General features: G+C 43.4%; 1 protein-coding gene across 2 annotated transcripts in view; it reads right to left on the minus strand.

Moving 5' to 3' along the window:
- TCHP (trichoplein keratin filament binding) overlaps positions 1-19,123 on the minus strand; it is a 49,876-nt gene that overhangs the window by 17,180 nt on the left and 13,573 nt on the right. The gene's annotated exons all lie outside the window — the stretch shown is intronic.

The following is a 19,123-nucleotide window of genomic DNA, read 5'->3' on the forward strand; positions in this document are numbered from 1 at the left end:
TTTTTGTCTAGAAGGGAGGGACAAGCCTTTTGGAAGAATTTTTATATTTTTTAAATGATAATACATGGGGTATTAAATTTACAAGCACATGGAGAGGAAATAATATTTTTAGATCTTAATGTTTATATCGAAGATGGGATTTTAAAAACAAAAAAACTTTTTAAGGCAGTGGATTGCAATAGTTTTATTGAACGCACGAGTTGCCATTATGCCCCTTGGTTGGAAAACGCTCGGAAAGGCCAATTCCTAAGGATCCGGCGTAACTGCACGGACATAGAAATTTATGAAGATCAATTACTGAGAATTAAAAAAGATTTTTTAGATAAAGGTTATGAAAAACCCCAGTTAGAATCCTCCAGAATAGAAATAAAAACCAGGGAAAGAACTAATATGCTAGAATATAAATATAAAAAGGACAAGAATATGAAAGATATCCCATTCATTTGTAATTTTAATGTAAAAAATTATCAAGTCCGTAAAATTATAAAGAAATGATGTCCGATTTTACTACAGGATCCAACAATAAAGACTTTTCTACCAGACAGTCCTAGGTTCATACATAGAGGAGTTGGAAATTTAAAGAATACATTGGTACACAGTTTTATTAAAGAAAACAAAAAGAGTCTTTCTACAATTTTTAATAATGAAAAAGATTTTTAATAATGAAAAAGGTTTTTATGGCTGTGGTCAATGCTCAGCATGTAAAAAAAAAAATTAAAAAAATCAGATAGTAAAAAAGGAACTATTAAGACAATTAATTAAAAAAGGGGGGCAAAATTATATCTATAAAATAATTGATAACATGCTTTTCTAAGAATATAATCTACTTACTAAGATGTCCTTGCGGTTTGGAATATATAGGCCGCACGACTAGACCATTGCACGTAAGAATAGGAGACCATATACGTAACATCAATTTAGGATTTGAGAAACACAGCGTCTCCTACCAGTTTACACAGCACCACCACCAAGAGGCAAAATGCCTTGTATTCTTAGGACTTAAAAAGGTGGAAAAAAATTGGAGAGGAGTAGATTTTATTTAAAAAAATTAGGCCAAGTGGAAATGGAATGGATTTTTAAAATGAATACACTCATTCCATATGGATTGAACTCGGACTTCTATTTCTATAGAGAATCCCCCCCCCCCCCCCCTGTTTTTTTACATATTTCCTTTCCCCTTTTTTGTTTTAGATATCAAAGAGTAAATCTCTACCCTTGTTGGTGGGTCCAACTAGTGCAACCCCTCACCACTGGTAGAAATACACCTAGATGGACACTCCAGAGGTGTCCTGGGGCATAACCCCTATTCAGGAGATAGAAAGAGAAAACTACTCAGACCATCTGGATGAAATACCCAGGTGTCTGAAGTAAGTATTGAAATGAGGTTGGGATCTTTCCAAAATAATTTAATGATATGAATGTAAAAAAGTCATATAGCAAGCATTACCAAATTGGTGGTCAAATGCCCGAATTGGGTAGAAAATCTAGCCCTAATGGCACACCTCAAAGTATTCAAGTCAATGGAGTACTCATAGATTAGTCACAAAAGTAGCTACAGATAATAGACTTTAATTATGGTAGGTCAATTCTGATAGCTACAGACTGTAGATAGACTTGGCTAAAATAGCTAAGTAAAGTATTGACTAGGATCACTGGTCTTTTGGTAGGGAGTATTCTTGATTAAGACTGCTCTGGAGGCCACAAGTGACATATGTAGAAATATCAAGATGAAGCCAAAAGAGATTAAAGTAGTCTAACAGATAATTCACAAGACAAACCTGCAATCATCTCCATATCAGAGGGCTTGATAACCGTAATGAGATCTAAGGGTAATACTTAAGACTTGGTTACCTACACATAGTGACAGTGCCCCAGTGAGAAAATAAGTGAAAGAAAGAAGAAACCCGACGCGCGTTTCGGTGCTTTCTGTGATGCACCTTAGTCCAATTCAACTAATACTGAGACACATGCAGTTAAAACCTTCTTTAACTGCCAAACTTCTGGAATAGTCTACCTTCTGACATGCAGCTGCGGCCTTAAATACATGGGGAAGACATTTAGACCCTTCAAAAACCGTATTCTGGAACACATTAATTCAGTGAATCCTTCCAGACAAATTGACAGTGATTTCTCGTCACCTTAAAGTAATTTTCTCTTTCTATCTCCTGAATAGGGGTTATGCCCCAGGACACCTCTGGAGTGTCCATCTAGGTGTATTTCTACCAGTGGTGAGGGGTTCCACTAGTTGGACCCACCAACAAGGGTAGAGATTTACTCTTTGATATACTACTAATAGGGTTTCAATACCTTTACACCTATAGCGTAGCTCAAGATATGGCTGGATTCTTATCCGACAAAGCAAGTAGAAAGGCATGGTATACAGATATCGATTCAGTCTTCTCAGAGGGACTATTAACAGAGAACATTAGACATACCAATATTCACTCAACCTTCAATCATCTAACATATTTATTTAAACAACAAATTAGAGCAGGGTGGGAAGTTGCCTCACTTGAAAAATATCTCAATAAAGAATTAATTCCAAGGGGACTCAGAGTCCAAAATATACCTGGACCCCACATAGAGGAAACTGAGTTCATTAAGGAGTGGGAGGAAGCAGCAGGTATTTGTTCCCGCAAATTTATGGACATCTTATGCAGGTGTGAAAAACAGAGACTAGACAAAATCAATAAACAAGTTGACGAGGAAATAGATAAAATTCAAACTTTAAAAAAAAGAAACTAACTTTGAACAACTTGAAATCAAACTCAAAAACCAACTTGACAGGTTTCAAACCTCTATTAAAACACGCAAACATTCAAAATTTCTGAGAGACTCTAAAGACTTTCAGACAGGTAACATTTACCAAAAATTTAAGCGTAATAGAAGAGTAGACTTAGATCAATTTTCTACGTCGGAATACGACACCAGTGGCTCTGAAACAGAACCAAATCTAGAGGGTCCTTCTACCTCTACTGACTCAAATCCCAAAAGCATTCTAAAAAAGGGAATCAATTTTTTAGCAAGGGGAAACTCAGAAGAGAAACCCCAAAGAAACACAAGAAGCAGATCAACACAGAGATACAGAGGAAAGCTTGATTATTAACCTGTCTTCTCATCAGCTCACCACTCTTGAAACCCAGATATTAAAAAGAGGATTATCCTTTGTCCCCACACCTAAATTCGACAGATTTTGTTGGACAAAAGACATTCACCTATTTGCTAGAAAACTAGCTCTTCACAAATTTCACTGTATTCAAAAGACTAAAAGAGCAGGCAGACTAGGTCTGGAAATTCAAGATATGAATTTGCTGGACAATCTAGTTGATCTACTCAACAGTAATGACCAAGCGGTTATGAAGACGGCCCCTTTCATGAATTTAAAACCTAAAAGCAAATTTACTCCCTATATTCCAGAGTTCAAATATATAGATCTTTTCATAGAACTAACCTGTAAGGAATTAGAGACTATGGGGGAAGAGATCCAGTCCACAAACAATCTGAGCCTTCAAGAAAGGAAGGCACTCGATATCCTCAAAAAGAACGAGTCCACCACCATTAAACCATCCGATAAAGGGGGAAACCTGGTCGTAATGGATAGGACAAACTATGTACAAATGGTACATAGAATCATAGATGATGTGAACACCTATGAAGTCTTAACTTCAGATCCAACAAACAAGTATTTACTTGAATTGAAAAACATTCTAGACCAAGCTCTCCAAAAGAATCTAATAACAACGGATGAATACAAATTCATGTGGAACAAAAAAACAAGCATAGCAACCTTTTACTCCCTGCCCAAGATCCATAAACAACAGGCAATACTATCTGGGAGACCAATAGTCTCAGGTAGGAACAATCTTTCACAAAACTGCAGTGTCTATGTAGAATACATCTTACGAGACATTGTTAAGACTCTCCCTTCCTATCTTAGAGACACAAAACAGACCCTGAATGTCTTGAAAGACATGACACTACCTCCTGATGCTAAACTATGCAGTCTAGATGTAGAAGGACTATATAGTTCCATCCCCCACAACATAGGCATCAAAAATGTACAATGGTTTCTCCAAACCAGGGATATGTCATTTAACAACCATAATGACTTTGTGTTGCAACTTCTACAGTTTATACTCACGCATAATTATTTCTTGTTTGAGGGGACCTACTACCACCGGGTGAGAGGGACTGCTATGGGGACAACTTGTGCCCCATCATATGCGAACCTCCACCTGGGTTGGTGGGAACATAACATAGTTTTCAGCGCAGAGTTCAGCGCAGAGTACCACAAGCACATCAAATTGTGGAAACGTTACATTGATGACGTGCTGATACTGATGTGGGATTATTTAAAAAAACCTTATTGCACTTGTATTCAATTATTGCACTAACTCCATTTTAACTTTATACTGTGACAATCCTCCATTTTGTCCTCCTAACCTGACTTCTTCAATCCTCCATTTTGTCCTCATAACCTAACTTGTTCATTTTAAAACTACCTTACATGACAGAATTTCCCAGCGCATCTAATACAATAGAACAAAGACTGTATTTTCTATAAAGACATGATTAACACAGGAATTGCTGACTTTTCCTTAGATTTGCAACATAGTATAGTTTGAAGGCCATGAGAACACAGTAGTAATGAAATGTTCTATTCATAAGAGACCTTGCACCTGGCCACGAGTCCTGAGATCACCGACCGTGTAAAATGACGCTCAAGACCCCTTGTCCCCCACCCGTGTCCAGAACAATCCCACCTCTTGGTGGGTGGACACGGGACTAACCACTTAGTTGTTTGAACCAATTAATAATATTGATAGGAGGACACTAATCACGACACTTAACAATTAATCCAATTAATGATGTTTATTTGCTGATATTCTAATAATCAATGATGACGTAAAATGTCTCTTAAAAGGACCTGCGCGTCCGCTTTTTAATCACTTGCCAATAAATTTTCTCGAAGTTATTTTAACCTGAACCTTGTGTGTCAGACTTAATTACTTCAGCGTATATACGCAATTTATTTTATTAATTTGGACAGGAACAGATAGACATTTAAACATTTTGGTTTACTGCTAAAAAGTACCATAACAACTTGGCGCCCAACGTGGGGCACCGGGCTATGTCTGGCCGGTGAGCCGTCCTAAGGAAGACGCTGTTGGACGGAGGAATCCAGGGGGAAGGAAAGGAGATTGATCACCTCCAGGTACACGGTAGAGACTTCTGCAGAGCCACCGGTATGTTCCGGCCCCTTTGATTGACCCGTCCACGTGTCTGTGACTGCTTCCCGGGAGGACATCAAAGACAGGTAATATCTTGCCCGGTGTCTCGTTACTCATTTGTTTACCTGCATTTTAGTCTATCTGTTGCCTGGGTGTGTTTGAATTGTGTTTGAATTGTTTGCCTGTTTCCCCATTTTGAGATAAAGGGGGGGGGTGGACCTGCAGGGGATTTGCCTGTGGTTCTGTCTTGCTTGTTTTCCCCTTTTTGGGATAAAGGGGGGTGGACCTAAGGGGATTTGCCTGGGTCTTCTGTATATCTGTCTATCTGTTTGTATTTTGCCCCTTTTGGGATAAAGGGGGGGTGGACCTGAGGGGATTTGCCTGGGTCTTCTGTTACCTGTTTTACTCCTTTTAGGAACCACGGTGCTGTGGTTGTAGGGAAAAAGGGGGGTTGACCTGTGGATGCGTTCCTGGGGGTCTTCTTTGCCTGTTTACCTCTTTTAGGAGCCTCGTGGCTGTGGCTGTAAGGAAAAAGGGGATTGTTGGAACTGTGGATTTTGTGTAGACTCATAATTTCCTGTGATCCTTCTGGTGACACTCTGAGAGCTTAGCTAGCCTCATTGTGCACGTGGTAACCCACAGTTTCGAGTACTGGGGCTAGTGGAATTCCAATTTTGGTAACCACTGTCCCGAGTACCGAGGCGGGGGGGATTCCAGTTTTGGTAAACCTCAGCTTCGGCGGGGGGGATTCCAGTTTTCTCTGTTTATTTGTGGTAGTGAGACTTATAAGTGGGTTTTATAGGGGCACTACGGGGTTGTTGATTTTACTTGAACTGTGATGCATACACTGTATTTCAACTGTATTGCTGTCTTGTTTGCTTAATGAGGAGTCTCATGTACTCCTGTGTCTGTCTCTAAGGATTCTTCCTTGCCTTTCATCTTTTCTACACTTTCTATATTATTATACTATCCACTCCCATTCCTCTTAAAAGAGAAGTGATTGGTCACACACTTCTCACCTCGCTCCAATCCGTGTCTACCACCCCGGGTAGGCGGATTCAGTGACTAGTCTACGTTTTGGGAAGACGCACCTGAGAAAGTCCCACGATTCTCGGGTGGCAGTCGAGCATTGTAGACGTTCTTGTTCAATTTTCCTTCTCTCTCTCTATATCTAGGACGCTGGTATAGGGGTAAAGGGATTATGGGACAGGATTTAGATAAGCCCAGCAAGGGCTGGTTAGCATGTGATTTGGTAGAGAACAGAGAGGGTGAAGAGATGGTTAAAGGTGTTGAAAAGATTGCAAAAGTATGTAAAATTGCTGTACCGACATGTGGGAGATTGCAACCAGAAAGTTGGCGCAAGTTACTAGCAGAAATGAAAGGCAAGCTTACAGATAATGGTTTATTAAAGACTGCTGAAGCATGGTACAGAGTAGCGAAGGCTATTCAGTTAGAAGGTTGGGTTGAGGAAGAAGTAAATCACAAAGGTGTGAAATTGTTTGTGTATCATAAAAATTGTGTTGCTGGGGTTTTCCCAAGCCCCAAGGTTCAGTCAGCCATAGGTGATAGCCCGCTGACTATGTTCCCCACTCCCGATCCTCCCGAATCCCATCCCATCACCTCCCCTGTCTGCCCGGTCCTGAATTCTGATGGATCTTTCTTTACCCCTTCCCTTTCCCTAACGGCCTCATCATCCTCAGCCATCCCCACGCTCCCTTCCATGCCTAATCCTAACATCTCATCTGCCGCCTCCTCCCTGCAATCCCTCTCTATGGTTAATCCCCTTCCATCAGCACCCGTCCAGCTAACTACCCCTCCCTCCCATGCTACGACTCCTCTTTCTGCATCCATCCCTACTAATCCTGTCCTGTCTCCTCCGATAACCAGCTCCGCCCCAGTCCAATATCCTACCTCCTTAACCGTACCTGCCCACCCTACTCTTTTGCCCTCCCCTGCCTGGCCCTACCCCTTCCCATATCCCATGGCCCTGCCCCGGTTACCCTCCCTTTCCCCAAGCCACTCCCCAGGTTCCGGTCATGCCCAGTCCGGCCCAATCTGCCCCGGAAGTGCCCATATCAAATATGGCCGCCGCTTCTTCCCTTAATCCTGAAGCAACTCCTTTCCCCGCCTCCAATATGGCGGCTCCCAGTTCAGCCCTGATGCCAGTAATTCCCGGCGACTACCTGTCCCCAGGTTACGACTCGCTAGCCACCCCTGCATCTGGGGCTCATTCCCAGCCACCGACCCTTTCACCTCACGCGGGACCTGCACCGCGTAGAAGAGTCAATATCATAGAATTCGATGATGACGAGATGGACAGGGTGTCCCATGTCTCATCGGAACTTGCTGCGGGAGCCCCATCTCATCGTTCTATCGATGATCCCTTCGGCCACAAGGGTCGGGGAGAACAGGCCCCTCCTAAATATGTAGCTTTTAACCCCACTCAAGCTAGTGCTCTGATGAAATCACTCCCGGACCCAGAAAAGCAGCCTATGCCCTTCTACCGAGGGATAGTTCAAATTCAAAAGACTTATTCAGCCGCATGGCGTGATTTATTGAGCATTTGTGCTATTAAAGCAGGGGATGCGTATTGGCCAAGTATGGCCCGACACCTCAGTACAGATCAGCTCAACAGTGATGTTGATTACCCCTCTGGAGTAACTTTTTGCACCCAATTAAAAGAATGGGCTAAGGACAAACTTGCAGATCAGGCTGCTGGCCTTACTGATGTTATTCAGGATAAAGGAGAATCAGTGGAAAGGTTTCATGCAAGACTGTATCAAATGTTTACAGATTTGGGGTTTGATCTTACTGACAAGATTCATTCACAAATGCTGTCAGGTGCGTTTGTCCAAGGTGTTAAGGACTCTATACGCAAGGGAATCATTGCTGCACGCCCTGAATATAAGGTTGTTCCCCTGGACACCCTGCTTTTAGTTGCTAGAGGTTTGGAATCCGCTCAGACCCCAAGAAGATCCACTTCAGCGCCTCTCATGGTATCCCGCTCCACCCCAGTCCCAAAAGGTACTAGACCGGAGGAGGGGGGACATTGTTTTAATTGTGGAGCCAAGGGGCACTTTAGAAGTGACTGCCCAGAACCTAAAAAGGAGCCAAGGGAGCCCAGAAAGCCCTCCAAACCTGCCCCAGCTCCCAAAGCCACCAAACAGGTTCCGATAATTGAGGAACCAGATGATTAGGAAATTGGCAAGCCTGTGTCTGCAACCCCTGTCATGGCAGTGTCTACAGGGGATAAGGGGGGGCCACTTGCCACAGTGACTTTGCCCATTGAAGGCCACCCTACCACATTTCTAATTGACACAGGTGCAGCCCGTAGTGTTCTGCGAGAACAAGACCTGCCAGACCCATCCTTTCTGTCAAATATTGACGTCTCTTGTGTTGGAGTGGATGGCCAGCCAAGACATAGCCCTTTAACAACTCCATTACGAGTTGGCTCTAGCCTGCTTGCTCGCTTTGTGGTATCCTCCACATGCCCAATTAACCTATTAGGTGCTGATGTTCTCTCACGCCTGCAAGCATCCATCACCTTTACCCCGGATGGGCAGGTAGAAATGTCCACACCTCTATCTGAATCAGACACCTCAGCCTTGTGCTCCTTGCCTCTAATGCTGCATTTAGAAAAGCCCCGTGAGAAAGCAGCAGATTTAAGGTCCAATTTCCCAGAGGCATTGAAGATACAGGTGCCCGCCAAGTTATGGTCCTCAGGCCCAGAGGACATAGGTCACCTAAATGTTCCCCCTGTGGTGGTAAAGCTCATTCCAGGAGCTAAATTACCAAGAAAACCACAATATCCATTAAAACCAGCACAGGCCGCTGCCATTTCTACCCACATCAAGGCACTCTTGGAGAAGGGTGCCCTGGTGAAATGTAAATCTGAATGCAACACCCCATTATTCCCTGTGAAAAAGAAAACTCCCAAAGGTGAGCCAGAGAAGTACAGGATGGTTCAGGATCTCCGTGCTGTTAATGAAGCTACCGTCCTGGACACCCCTCTTGTACCAAACCCCCATACTCTGCTCTCTGGAGTCCCACCATCTGCAAAATTTTTCACAGTCATTGACCTAGCAAATGCTTTCTTCAGTGTCCCACTGGACCCATCCTGCCAATACCTGTTTGCTTTCACCCATGAGATGCAACAGTATACCTGGACTGTCATGCCCCAAGGGGCACAAAATTCACCAAGCCAATTTGCAAAGGCCATGGCCACCATCCTTGACCCATGGCAAGCCGAGCACCCAGAAGTTGTTCTGCTTCAGTATGTGGATGATTTGCTGCTCTGTGGAGATGATATGCCCACTACTGAAAAGTGCTCAATTAGCCTGCTTTGTTATTTGGCAGAACAAGGATGCAAAGCTTCGCTCATCAAGCTACAGTTCTGCCAACCCTCAGTCATTTTCCTTGGACATTGCCTATCTCAAGGTTCCAGACATCTTACCCGGGACCGGGTGAGAGCCGTACTGGATATTCCAACTCCAAGGACTTCAAAATCCCTCCATGCCTTCCTAGGCCTCATTTCCTACTGCAGAGCATGGATTCCAGAAGCCTCCCTGCTCATGCAGCCTCTCTATGACGCACTTAAGTCTGACCCTTTTTGTTTGCCTAATGAAGCTCTGGACAATTTCAATGCTCTTAAACGTGCCATTGCTTCTGCTCCTGCCTTGGGCCTACCTGACTACTCAAAACCTTTCAAATTATTTGTCTCTGAAAGACAAGGCCACGCAACAGGAGTTCTCACCCAAACTAATGACTTAAGAGGCCGCCAAAGGCCTATTGGATATTTCTCATGTCAACTGGACATTGTGGCCAGAGGGACTCCTTCCTGTCTCAGGGCTGTCTTTGCTGCAAGAGAGCTCATAGAAAGAACCTCAGACCTGGTCCTTGGCCACCCTCTGGTTGTTTTGGCCCCTCATGACATCTCTGCCATCATCAACCAAGTCCAGCTTAAGCACGTGTCTCCAGCCAGACACCTACGCCTCCAGTGCCATCTTCTTCTACCTGACAATATTTCCATCCAAAGATGTCAAGTTCTTAATCCATCCACTCTTCTTCCACTCCCTGAGGGGGGTATCTATTATGGATTTATCACAGATGAAACCTACATTTACCTGCTTTGTGGATGTATCAAGAAAGTCATGCATCCACATTTGACATTTTATGAAGATGAGAAGCCTCTCTGTGAAGGCCCAGATTACGCCTTCTGCACCATGTGGTACAAACCAGACATTGCTCCCGAACCTTGCTATGAAGATGAGCTTTACCACTGGACTGATGTGAAGCTCACTGCTCAAGATTTCTATTGTGACTCCGAAGGCAATAGCATGGTCTTAATCCAACTACCTCAACAACTTAACTACCTCTACCGCCATTGGGATACTGCTATCCCACATATTCCTGTTACCAAATTGAAGACAAGGTCATGGAATGACCTTGGGCCCATGGCAAAGCTATGGGCCACCATGGATGAAGAACAGCTACAGGAAAATGGTATTGTCAAATACCCAACAACTGACCTTCTGGAAGCATGGCCACGCCACTTCCTAGAAAAGGAATTTCAAGATCTGGTCATATTGAATGATTATGACCCCGAAACACCTCATGACTGTTTTGAACAGATGAAAATGGAGACAGTGCACCTACCAACTGTGCATGAGAATCCATTACAAGATCCAGATTTTACCCTGTTTGTGGACGGCTCAAGATATGCTGATGAAGAAGGAAGATATCATACAGGATATGCCGTAACCACAACAGACGAAGTTATCAAATCATCATCTTTACCGCCAGCAATGTCTGCGCAAGAAGCTGAATTACAGGCTCTGACTTCAGCATGCAAAATTTCCGAAGGAAAACGTGCCAACATCTATACAGATTCAAGATATGCTCTGGGTGTGGCACATGACTTCGGCCTAATTTGGAAGACAAGAGGATTTCTTACCACCGCCGGTACACCAGTCAAACATAGTACTGCAATTAAGGAGCTAATGGATGCCCTCCTACTCCCTGAAGAAGTGGCCGTTTTGAAGGTAAAGGCCCATGGGAAATTGGATACAGATGAAGCGAAGGGCAACCATTTGGCTGATCAGGCTGCTAAGCTAGCAGCCAGGGATCTGCAGGAAGTGGATGAAGAAGTGTCCGGACAAGAAGAAGAAGAAGAAGAAGAAGTCCCTATTTTTGCTCTGCAAACTCTTCCTACTGATTTGCGAATTTTGCGAGAACAGCAAGCTGCAGTCACTCCTGAAGAAACCCAAAAATGGAAAAACAAAGGAGCTGTCCAAAAGGACGGAGTATATTACAACAACTTCAAATTTTGCCTTCCAAAAAATTTATATCCAGCAGTTGTCCAATGGGCACATGGGCCTGCACACCTGTCAAAAGAATTGATGGCCGCCCTCATACAGAAGTATTATGAAGCACCCGGAATCACAACATTGATCAGCAGCTTCTGTAAGGCCTGTGTTATTTGTGCAAAATGCAATCCAGGAAGACCAATCAAGGTGCCTGCAAAACACCTGGCAAAGCCCATGTACCCCTTCCAGCGAATTCAAATTGACCACATCCAAATGCCCAAGAGTGGACCCCATGAATATGCACTAGTCATAGTGGACATGTTCTCAGGGTGGCCAGAGGCCTACCCAGTGGCCAATATCACTGCAAAGACAACCGCAAGACGCCTACTTACAGAGATAGTATGTAGATTTGGACTCCCAGAAGTCATTGAAAGTGATCAAGGCCCAGCCTTCACAGCAACAGTGACTAAAGAAATTTGGACTGCTCTAGGTGTGACCCTAGCCTTCCACACCCCTTACCACCCACAAAGTAGTGGTAAAGTAGAGCGCATGAATGGCACTCTAAAAGCCAGAATGTTAAAAATGTCGCAAGAAACAAAGATGCCCTGGCCAGAAAGCCTGTCAATAGCTTTATTTAGTGTTAGGCACACACCTAGAGGGAAGCATTCACTGTCCCCATATGAAATTCTATTCGGGACAGCACCCAGACTAGGTTGTTATTATCCGCAGCAGTTACAGCTCCAATCAGATGTTTTAGTAGATTATGTAACTGAACTTGCAAGTGCCTTGAACAAAATACATGCCCAAGTTTTCTCTTCAATTCCAGATCCCGATTTGGATACAGGTACCCATAACCTGCTTCCCGGAGATTGGGTTCTGGTCAAGAAGTTTGTGCGGAAAAATACCCTGGAACCAAGATTTGACGGTCCATTCCAAGTCCTCCTGATTACCGCAACCTCCGTCAAACTGGCCGGCAGGCCAAATTGGATCCACGCTTCCCACTGCAAGAAATCTCCAGCCCCTGAGGAAGCAGACACCGCACAAGCATGTACCTCTGGTACACCTTCTTCTTAATTAGCCTTATAAAGGCCCAACAAGTAGCCATCACCAAAGATATTAGTGGGTATACCTTCTGGTACAATTCATCATGCACCCATGTGGCTACTTACACCTTTGACTATTGTGACATTGTAGAATGCCCGTTCCCCACATCACAAATCCAGAGTATTTATAGAGATATCCCTCATTCAAAAGACCCATATGTTTGTGTAGTTGACAAACAATGGGGGCACAATTGTAATCATTGGGGGGCGGCGGGATGGAATGCCGGGCCTGCCTGGGGTTACAAACCAAAAAGTGCCTTATCTAAAGTAGATGAACAAGGTAGATCCCTTCTCCAGAGAATGACTTTGAGAAAGCCTGGGGGAGGTACACCAATGAAATTAATCCTTAACATTGAGCATCCAAGCCCAACGGATGCCGACCAGTATGTGATGGGAATGTATTGGAAAAAGGGTTCCTACCGTAAATTAGGACATTTCTTCCTAAAAGATATGTGCAACTCTTCCGAGTGGCAAGGGGCCACCCATATGGTCCCTAACCCATTAAAACCTCATATCCAGACCTTTCAAGACATGATGGCCATTGCTAACCCCACCTTCGAAGATACCATGGCCGCTGAAACAGGTTTTAATGATGTAAATTTATGGTTAGAATGGATGAAATATAATGCTAATAAGCATAATAAGACTGCATGCTATGTGTGTGGTGGTGCCCGGCCTCACCTGGGTACCGTACCTCTAATCCTGCCAGTAGATATAGAGGAATGTGTTTTAAGCCTTTTTGCCTATCACTATGATTTTAACAGGTCCATATGTAGTGCATGGACAAAGGAGTATCCTCTCCTAACCAAGGATGTCAAACCCCCAGACGGTATTACCGTGTATAAAGGTAATTACACTTGTTATGCTAATTATGATGGAATTGGTAGATTCTTGGGTAACTTCTCTAAGGGGTATTGTGCTACCTACAGGAGTGTCTCTATGGACTTGTTGCAGTTTCACACCAGGTCATTAGGGGACATCTACTGGTTGTGTGGGGATTTACAGCTGAGATCCAGAATGGACAAGGAGTGGTGGGGGGAGTGTACTTTGGCTAAAGCTATTATGCCTATACATATTATCTCTGACACACACCTCGTCACCCATGAGTCCAGGCACACTAAGGTTAAGCGTGACGCCCCAGTGAAAGGAAGTTTTGATCCTCATGTTTATATTGATGCTATTGGGGTGCCTAGGGGGGTGCCCAATGAATTTAAAGCAAGAGATGAAGTTGCTGCAGGATTTGAATCACTTTTTGCCATAGTTACCACAAACAAGAATTTAAATTGGATCAATTACATTTATTATAACCAACAGCGGTTTGTTAATTATACCAGAGACGCCCTCCAGGGGTTGGCCGAACAGTTGCAGGCCACATCCCAAATGGCTTTCCAGAATAGAATGGCCCTAGATATGATCTTAGCCGAAAAAGGAGGGGTTTGTAAAATTTTACCTGACACCTTGACCTGTTGTACCTATATCCCAGAAAACACAGGCCCTAATGGTAAAGTTACATTAGCCATAGAAAAATTAAATGACCTGTCTATAGAGTTAAAAAGGAATTCTGGGATACAAGATCCCTGGGAAAGATGGTTTGGTTGGATGACAGGATGGCAAAAGGCTTTAATGCATATTGGTATGGCTATACTAATTTTTCTTTTTATCTTTGCTCTTCTCTTTTGTTGTATCCTCCCATGTCTGAGAAAATCCCTCCTGAAGACTGTTGACCAAGCGGCACCCACTTTCACCCATCTCGAAGTTGATGACCAAGAGCTCCAAGACATCAACTCACCCTGTCTGCCGCTGCAAACAATCCCTTTTGTCGATAAAGTGCAGGAATTCTAGGAAGGGACTAACTTAGGGACAGCATCTGTCAGTGAATGGTAAAGGCCCCGTGTTGGAGAAGTGGTGGGTTAGCTGCCATGGGATACCCATGGGTGTGAAGTGTTCGAGAGCCATACTGACGGATGAGTTAGCCTATCAGGGTCAGAGCTAGGGACAGCCTTGCACTTTGCATTAACACCTAGCTAGCGGCCACGGGGTTTCTGTGCCTTTGGGTTAACACGTCTTCCTGGTACTAACTTAATAAAGTTTTATCTCTTAGAATCTAACATTTCATAGGGGGGACTGATGTGGGATTATTTAAAAAAACCTTATTGCACTTGTATTCAATTATTGCACTAACTCCATTTTAACTTTATACTGTGACAATCCTCCATTTTGTCCTCCTAACCTGACTTCTTCAATCCTCCATTTTGTCCTCATAACCTAACTTGTTCATTTTAAAACTACCTTACATGACAGAATTTCCCAGCGCATCTAATACAATAGAACAAAGACTGTATTTTCTATAAAGACATGATTAACACAGGAATTGCTGACTTTTCCTTAGATTTGCAACATAGTATAGTTTGAAGGCCATGAGAACACAGTAGTAATGAAATGTTCTATTCATAAGAGACCTTGCACCTGGCCACGAGGCCTGAGATCACCGACCGTGTAAAATGACGCTCAAGACCCCTTGTCCCCCACCCGTGTCCAGAACAATCCCACCTCTTGGTGGGTGGACACGGGACTAACCACTTAGTTGTTTGAACCAATTAATAATATTGATAGGAGGACACTAATCACGACACTTAACAATTAATCCAATTAATGATGTTTATTTGCTGATATTCTAATAATCAATGATGACGTAAAATGTCTCTTAAAAGGACCTGCGCGTCCGCTTTTTAATCACTTGCCAATAAATTTTCTCGAAGTTATTTTAACCTGAACCTTGTGTGTCAGACTTAATTACTTCAGCGTATATACGCAATTTATTTTATTAATTTGGACAGGAACAGATAGACATTTAAACATTTTGGTTTACTGCTAAAAAGTACCATAACAACAGTATGGACTGGATCATCTGAATATTTTAACAGTTTCGTTGAAGCTCTCAATGTTAATAACATCAACCTCAGACTAACTCATGAAATAGGTGGACAAAAACTACACTTCCTCGACGTCACTTTAGAAATTACGCTGGATAACCATCTGTCCACCACCCTTTATAGGAAACCCACAGCTACTAACAATTTGTTGAATTGGGAGAGCTATCATCCCACCTCTCTGAAGAGAGGAATACCCATGGGTCAGTACCTCCGGGTTAGAAGAAATTGCTCCACATTAGAAGAGTTTAAATTGAAAGCTCAAACTCTGAGGTTGCAATTTAAAAAGAAAGGGCATTCGAATAGATGCCTTAAGACAGCGTATTAGAGGGCACTCCTAACTGAAAGAGAGTCCCTCCTTATTGAGAATCCCACTAAGGATATAACACAGAATCTCATCAGATGCATTGGCACCTTTGACTCTGGATGGGATCCCGTGAAACAAACTGTCGAAAGGTACTGGCCACTAATATACCAAGACCAACATCTTAAAGAAGTCCTTACTCCCCATGTCTCACTTACAGCTAGAAGGGGCCGTAATCTTAAAGACATCCTTGTACCAAGTCACCTCCCACTACAAACAGGACCGACCACATGGCTAAAGTCTCCAACAGTAGGCACCTACAAGTGTGGTCGATGCAAGGCATGCAAGTATAACAGAAGGCACTCAAAAACTTTTTCCAATTCAACTAATACTGAGACACATGCAGTTAAAACCTTCGTTAACTGCCAAACTTCTGGAATAGTCTACCTTCTGACATGCAGCTGCGGCCTTAAATACGTGGGGAAGACATTTAGACCCTTCAAAAACCGTATTCTGGGACACATTAATTCAGTGAATCCTTCCAGACAAATTGACACAGTGATTTCTCGTCACCTTAAAATGAAACATGGAGGGTCAGCACAAGACGTACGTTTCAGTGGTATAGAGAAAATCAAACTAGGCCCAGGAAAAGGAGACATAGATACCAAACTTTTACAAAGAGAAAATTATTGGATCTATACACGTAAACATTACCTCCTTCAGGGCTTAATGAAGGCTTTTCATTCACGTCCTTCATCTCTGACTAATAATTATCTGTACCCTCTAAATACCACGCCTCTTTCCTGAATTGTAGGATTACAATTCCACTAACCTTAATAAGCATTTACGCTAGCCACATTAATGTAAATATTGTTAATATGTACATAGTCTTTAGCATAGTTTAGATAATTGTGTTATAGGCAGTAGCTGCTGTATCTGTTCCTTTTACAATGCCAATTCATCATCATTATACATGCACCTGACGTCATTTTATTACCTGATTTACTAGTTCTAAGATTTAATAACTAGAATTCAGGCAGTCCCGTTAATCACACTTTAAAATACAACCTTCATAACACTTTGAGCAAAGTTTAGGAGCAGTGATTGATAACTAATCACTGATAAAATCATCAAGGCAATAAGCCATTACTATGGAAGTCTAATTCTTAAATATGGGAAGTTGAGTCACTAAGTGACACACACCTATACACACCAGACCCAATATAAGGTTATTTTCTCCTTCCTAGTGTAATGGCTATAAATGTGCACTTTGGGCAATAACAGCTTATTAATTTAGCTGCAGGGCATTGAACTTAGTAACTATGTACAACTTCTATGATTCCATAATCTAGTCATTAGTCACATATTTTCCGGCATAACGTTATTACTTTTTTTTTTTTTTTATTCTTTATTTTTGGTGTGCACTGCGGTAACAAAATAGCCTTGGTGCGCCACAACAGCGACATCAGGGTAAATAAGAAGCATTTGCAATACAAGTTATGGCATTTGTTAGTTGGGCACATTTTTATATTAGTGAGGAAGATGCATACGTCATGAAGGAATGTTTAGTGGAGTGATAAAGGAAGAAAACATAACATGTACGATCATAGAATAGACAAAGCTGTACGATTGAGTATATGCTAGACTGGTTAGGGTGATGAGTAGACGTGTCTCTTGACTGACTAAGCACAGAATGAGTGGTGCGGTTTGTGCTGGGCTTTAAACTTAGATTTTAGTGGCTGGCGGACAGAGATTATGGTTTTCCCTCTATATATATGCACAGATCAAGTATTCTGTCTAGCCGGTTACTGCGAGATACACTTGTCTGGTATCAGCTATTCTAAACATGTAACAATCAGGATCACAGGCTAATAGAGAGTGGATGCTTGTCGCCAAAAAAACCCAAAAACTAGTGAATGTGAGATGCTGCTCTATATGTGGGGCCTGTGAAACAATGGTAAGATAACAAGAGTAATCAAACTTAAAACATATGGCTAGGGTCTGCTGGGGGGTACACCGCTGGGGCTCTCCCTGTTAACATTACCAACGGTAATACATGCAGGGGCAAGTAAGTAAGTCCCTTGGTGTCTGGGCTTGTGCTGGTCGGCAGGTATTTCTTCAGCCCACTCCCAGGGCTGGGAATCGCCAGTCCAATGTATGTATAGTCCCAGTGTTCTTGCTGACTGTCAGGGTGTCTTTCGAAGGTTGCGTCCTGGCAATAGTTAGGTAGGCGTGGGGAGCTGGGGTTCTCCTGCCCCGGGCCATCCTGGAGACCAGTTTCTCAGCATGATAAACTCAGGTTCTCTTAAGGGAGGCAGAGTCCGTCTTTGTTCGAGTCCGGATGAGGTACCTGTTGGTCTGTTGCCGCCGGCGGCGGTGGATCTGCCACTTCCGTGGTCGGTGCTCCAGGGGGTGAGCCCTGCGAGCGTTCAGTGTAGGCAGGTGCAGGGTAAGTAATTTAGGTGCTTGAGGGTGAGTTATGGCAGGCTGGGTTCCACTCCCCTCCCGCTTTGTTTCGCTGCTCCGCTCCTCACGAATTCGGGCCGGTGGGTCTGCAGTTTTTGCCTTAAGTTGCACCCAAAAGCGTGCAAAGTGTTTGTTTATGCGTTTCATTATGCGGTCGATAGGGCATTGTTGGGCCACCGCGTGTTGCTGCTGATCCTGTGCAGAGTCGGGGTATGTCTCCGCCATCTTGGATCTGTAGTGAGCGGTGTCTGTGCCGTTCCAGTCACTTGTTTGTGTCGATTTTGTGGGTTCCCCCCGTGGGGGACTGGGATAACCCCCGCCGGTCCAAAGGGGGGTCCTCAGTGGTCTTTTGCCGTGTTATGTTGCGGTGTCCAGCATGGGGGGGACCGGCCGCGTCTCCCCCGCGCTATGGTCACTAGGCCGCAAACCACTGCTGCAGTTCCCTGCGTTTTTTGGTCTCACTTTAGGTGTCTATTTAGGTGTAATCGTGTATCCGCTCAGTTGGGTACCTCAGATGCAGGTTAGGGACACTGTGGTCCATGATATTGCCTTGAAACTGCAGGTATTTGCGGGAGCTCAAGCTAGACACGTCTTGTCTGCAGGTCAGGCTCCGCCCCCTCATAACGTTATGACTTTAATGCCCAGTATGTGAGTATTGACAAGGCACTTGTGTTCAGATATTACTTTTATTGAAATGTAACATAATGGGACAAACTAAAGAATTTGTCAGACTCTTGATACCGGACATTACTGTGTATATGTTAGAGATGACGTTTCTGACATA

The sequence above is a fragment of the Pelobates fuscus genome, chromosome 5 (assembly GCF_036172605.1).
Source record: "Pelobates fuscus isolate aPelFus1 chromosome 5, aPelFus1.pri, whole genome shotgun sequence".
Lineage (NCBI taxonomy): Eukaryota > Metazoa > Chordata > Amphibia > Anura > Pelobatidae > Pelobates > Pelobates fuscus.